Here is a 5,681-nt window from a genome sequence, read left to right on the forward strand (position 1 = left end):
CGTTGAGCAATTTTGTTGACTTCATCAGCCTGTTGTCCTTTGCCTTTTAGGTCAAGATCTGGCCCACCTGTATCTTGTAGCTCCTGCACCTCAGATACTGAGTCCCTTATTGTTTTCTTATGGAAGCCCAGATCCCTCGCCATGACCTTCATGGACCTGGTAGGGTCATCCTCAAACATCTTTTTCACCTTGTCGACAAAGTCGGTGTCCCTGACCTTCCTGTCGGCGCCCTCCTCCTTGGGTGCCCTCTTCAAGGTGGCATCAACATCCCAGGTGTCCTCTAGTTTCATACGGATACGCTCAATTCACTCCTAAGGTTGAAGCAATCGTTGAATTGGAGATTTCACCTCCATTATTAACCAATGCCATGACTACGGCGGACCTCGAAAGCTCCTCGTTACACTTATAGCTCTTTATCTCCTCATATGATGACGGCATGCTGCTAACTGAACTACGTATCGTCAGCTGACGAGAATAGCTTTCCTATTTGGTAACCGGTTTTTATTTGATAATGTCGTCTTCAAGTTATCAAGGTTTAAAATAGGTGGCAATCTGATCCCCGCTCCCTGTACACAACGATATTACCACGCAATGATATTACCACAACCTTTTTAGCACAATCATTTTACCGGACACTATCTGGGATAGCTTTACTTTCCAAAGTTTGCCATTGGATTACTCGCCTTGGGAAAAGTTTGCTGGGTAGAGGAATCACTTTATTTTATTTTATCCACTGTAATTCTTAGAAATTTATAGCAAAACTGTATTTTAACTACTATTTCAAATATTAAAGAATCGGAATCGCCATTGAGTTGTGTGTTTTTTTTTTAATCTTCCCATCACTAATTTTTAGACAATCAATAAGACAGCCCGAAAAACTTTGCTTTATTTGTATAAGTTAAAACTCTTCATCAAATCTACGGTGTTACTCTCCGTCTTTCAAGAGCACATTCAAACGTAGCTACTTAATACATAGATGCCGTCTCCTCAAGAATAAAAGTATAATGATAACATCATTGGAATATATGAAGAAAACACGTTTCATGTTGCAACTACAAGAAGTCACGGGGTCCTCTATGGTCATATATTTTACAACTCTACTTATAATCCTACGAATGTTTTAAATGGGAGTTATATATATTTTTTTTTCACTTGTAAACGAGATTGTAACTCATAATAGCATCAATTAATAGTTGTTAATTAAAATGACTGATGGCGTGATTAAATTTAATAGGACGTTGTGATACGTTTACCCTATCCAATGTAACTCTTATAATTTGCTAATGTATAAAATGTATTTTATCGAGGACGAGACGACATGTGATGAAAAGAACACCGAAGAATGAAGACGAGCAGAATAATTGAAATTTGTTGACAAAATTAACAGTTTTTACACTTTTCAAATAAATGACTACTAATCTTACCTTCTACCCGTGACAGAAACAACATGGGGAGAGGGTATTCTCGAAATAGATGAAAGTAATACTATCCATTATCATGTTGAGTACTAAATGTGAATGTCTATGTGTGTGTAAGTTTGCCCTATCGTCACGGCCGAACAATTGCATGAATTTTTATGAAGGTTCTTAAGGATCCAATATCGTTTCTGATAACATTTTTTTTTTGCCTCCAAGGCTATGTCAACCTATAAATAGCACTTTTTTAGCACTTTGTGTGTACGATCTAGGGGATGGTGAGTAATTTGTATATTATAAGGGCTCTTTGATACTCAGGGAAGTGGTGTACTAAAAATTTAACCTGCCTCAGAGACCAGCATCTCATATACGTGGGCGGTGGTGTATTACAGCATATTAGATGATCTTAATTGGAGCATAGAAACACGGAACCGGTGTAGTTTAAACTGCATTTTGGCCCAATACTTCACTGTACAACCTCAGAACCGGGTTGTATTTTGGGATAATAGGAGGTTTCTTTGATGCTTGGGAAAGCGTATGCGAGATTACAAGTTCGGGGTCTGACCCAGAATAAAGCAACTACTTCCTTATTGTTGAAAGAAGAATGCCTATATATTTGTATACTGAAGCTCATAAAACCAATATTAGAATAATTCTTAATATTTGACGGCATTTACTTTTTGTTATATATCACGTAGAAGAGTTAATAATTAATTTTAATTTCTTAATGTCCCGTGTAACGCCGGGCAACCCTACTCTAGTTTTAAAAGACAAACGAAAATTAACTTGGTCACTTGACAATTTGAAAAATGTTTTGAAGGAGAGCATCTTAGCTGTCACAGCTGCAAGCATCTATGAGAGGAAGGAAATATACATAAACCCCACTCCCTATCTTTCAATGTTATAGGCATCAGTCACTACAATGTTGATACTCAATTATACTCCGAGTTATACAAAGACTTACACATATAAATACTCAGCGTTCTCTCCGTCATTCATGAGTGAACCCATTCGTGGTTACACTTGATCGTTTATACGTATATCCTCTCTTCTCAAGAATGAAAGTATATCGAGAACAGCTTTAGAAAATAAAAATTGTACATAAACAGAAAATCAACAGGGGGTATCCCTGACAATTTCAGATTTTTCTTGGAGGAGATCAGTTTCAATCAGCTGTGACAAGGGAGGAAGGTGATATGGAAATAAACAAAGATATCCGCGAGAATTACTTCGATGTCGTTCCCCAATTTTAATTTGAGTCCAACAAAGACTTACAACTATAACTCTACAACAAATCCTCAGGGTTACGCTCCGTCTTTTATGAGCCACAGGAATGTTCAATTCAAAAAGTTTTGAATATAATTGAATCTATTTAGGAAGGGATATTCACTACTCAGGAATTGAATTATAATGACAACTGATAAGGAAACGAAAATTCATTCCAATAATAATGTAATACTAGACTGAAACAAGTCGTATGAAATGTTTATAAATATGAAAGAAAATAATCAATTAGAAATATATCATATTCTTGATATCTGTTTAATACTTTTTCCTTGTTGACGTGTCACATATACACGTATATTTTCAGAATATAGAAGGGCTTTTTTAATATTTCACTTACTTATCAAAATACAAGTTTTAACATACATTTTGCATAATAAACAACTTTTTTTTTAATGATGACGTATTTTTTTCCTATATGTTTGCTCCAAATATCTAAAAGCTTCTTCTTTTTAAGCAGGAATTGCTTTTAGGTACATACACATTTAATACCGCAAGCCGTTGCTCGTTCCTACTCTCACAAATGTAGATACAATTGTATGTTAAATATTGTATAGCGTTGTTGTTCGGTACAATACATAATTTTTTTTTTTTTTTGCTTTGGTCTTAGTTAATTTTTTTTTTTAGATCGAGTTCGAACATTAGTTCGGTATATCAATAGAACACAATTTCAGACAGTAGCTCGAAATTTAATTGTTTTCAAACCCTGAACCCTGATAAGTTGTTCAAATATGATGTATGCCGCACATTTAATGTCATATAACGTCCGGAGAGGCTGCAGCTCCCCCAAAAAAAAAAAAAAAAAATAAAGGAATTTTTGATTTTAACAAAAAAAAAATGTTCGTTATTCTGGCAAATTATACAGCAGAGGAAAAAAAAATTATATTCAAATTATTTTTCGAAATTTATGTATATTTTTTTCCAAAAAATTTAATTGTTTGTAAATAGATCTGGATTTTTGAAAAAAAATTACAATTTTGATTTTCTGTAAGTAACTATGGATTTTTGAAATTTTTTCTGTTTTTTTTCTGGATTGTCTGGGTAAATATTTTGTGAGAAAATTTCATTATTTGGGGGTGAGACTAGAAAGAGTCCTTCAAAAGCAATGATCAAGTATGATTCAATTCTGTCGAGGAAAGAGCTATTATTTAATACAATATTTCCTTTATTCCTTTAGGATCTAACATTTAATTGCATACCATTTAATTATTAGTGAACATGGACGAAGGACCTCTTATTAAAACACATCAAATAAATACATTTTTTGGAAGAATATCCATAAAATAATTATTAGATTGTCAGTTTCTTCGTAGATCAACATATTTCTCTTTTATTGGAGAAGAGTGTCTCTTGATGAACCTGTTTTCATCTATTATGACTTGACATTAAGTAATTCCTGTCTCACCTCTTGCATTTGGATTTGATCTCTCTTTTCTAATTCATTAAAGTGTAGAAAATAGTGTTCTTGATTTGATTTCAAAGATGAGTATATGTTTGTGGTTCATTTTTTAAGAGTTTATTATCAAGGATGCATCTTACTCCCCAGTACATATATATATATACGATATCTGCTTGAATATTTACCTTTAACCTCATGAATTTTAGACTCATATTATGGATACAGAACCTAAGTGTGGATTATTCAGCATTTTAAACATAAATTATTCCATGTTTTGCCTATTTTAATGCAACAAATCGTTATTATTGCCACTACGCAAACTGAAGACACGGCACATATTGAAGTTGGGTTGATATTTATTTCATTTCAGATTGATTCTGATAATTGATTGTGATACCAAGTTCAACTTTGACTCCTGGATATTTATTTATTACATTATATTTAGATATGAATGCTATTAATCTTTAATTCGAATAGTTTATGATTACATTGATCACTCCACATAGAGTAATTCACCTATAAGTAACAAATGAATTTATTTCTTGTTCAGTTCTATAATTATTTTTTTCATTTGAAAAACTTATCATGTATTGCTCGGAAATACATGATATTTTTAAAGGAAATTAATTGAGCTAGATCAGAAATGGGTTGATTGAATTTGTTTCTTCTAATAATTGCATATTTCGGTAACGTCCTTCATAGTCTTCAAAAAAGCTACACAATTGATATCTAATTTTTGTTCGAGCTCCCACAAATTTGAAATATCATCTTCTCTTAAAAACATTTGCACCCTTAATTCTATTTCATCACTTTTCTGTAGCACCTCAACTCAGCCAATGACATTATACTAGTTCTTTGTTAAATTGTCACTTCTGTTTTTAATAATATAGATGGTACGAGACTTTTTCTTAAGATACGTCCTTTTTGTTCCCCATTTTTTCATTTAGTTTCTGTTTCAAAATCTTCATGTTTAAAATAAAGAGATAAACAACTATTTAGAGCTATCAACAGATTTACCATGTATATAAACACTCATCAAATATCACTAAAAATATAGTATTTTTTAACATACATATAATTTATTGGTTTATCTGATTTCCATTTATTAAGAATTTCCATATTTGATGTTGGAACTTCGTGCATAAAAGTACTTATTTCATTATCATTGAGCTTTCAATCATTATAGAGTTTTACTAGTGTAGCAACAAGGAATGACACAATTTGAAGGCATATTTTATGTCTTGGAAGATTAATCACTTTCTGTGTAAAATAATATTTATCTATAATTAATTGAGGACAAAAGAATATTATTTATATATAACTTATGGAATCAAAACATAAAAAAATTAAGTATAGAGGTTGTGTGATTTTAAAAGCGAATAATTTATCCAGATGTTAAGTGATCCACTGTTGAAATACATAGTAACTACATTAGAAATAATAAAATAGTATTACCATGTGAATAACGATACACTTAAAAAGATTCGAGGTTGTGTTGATTTTATAAAATTGTTCCAAATATTATGTTATAGCCGTATTATTTTATTATAGACATGCTAAGTATACTTGCTAATCCGCGGACA

General features: G+C 32.1%; 1 long non-coding RNA gene across 1 annotated transcript; it reads right to left on the reverse strand.

Moving 5' to 3' along the window:
• Positions 1 to 5,090: 5,090 nt before the first annotated feature.
• On the reverse strand, positions 5,091 to 5,681 carry LOC121128558 (uncharacterized). The gene is made up of 2 exons (XR_005868191.2): positions 5,554 to 5,681; positions 5,091 to 5,358 (listed from the first exon to the last, which is right to left on the reverse strand). It is a non-coding gene; the product is annotated as an uncharacterized lncRNA (long non-coding RNA).

This window comes from Lepeophtheirus salmonis, chromosome 13 (assembly GCF_016086655.4).
Source record: "Lepeophtheirus salmonis chromosome 13, UVic_Lsal_1.4, whole genome shotgun sequence".
Lineage (NCBI taxonomy): Eukaryota > Metazoa > Arthropoda > Copepoda > Siphonostomatoida > Caligidae > Lepeophtheirus > Lepeophtheirus salmonis.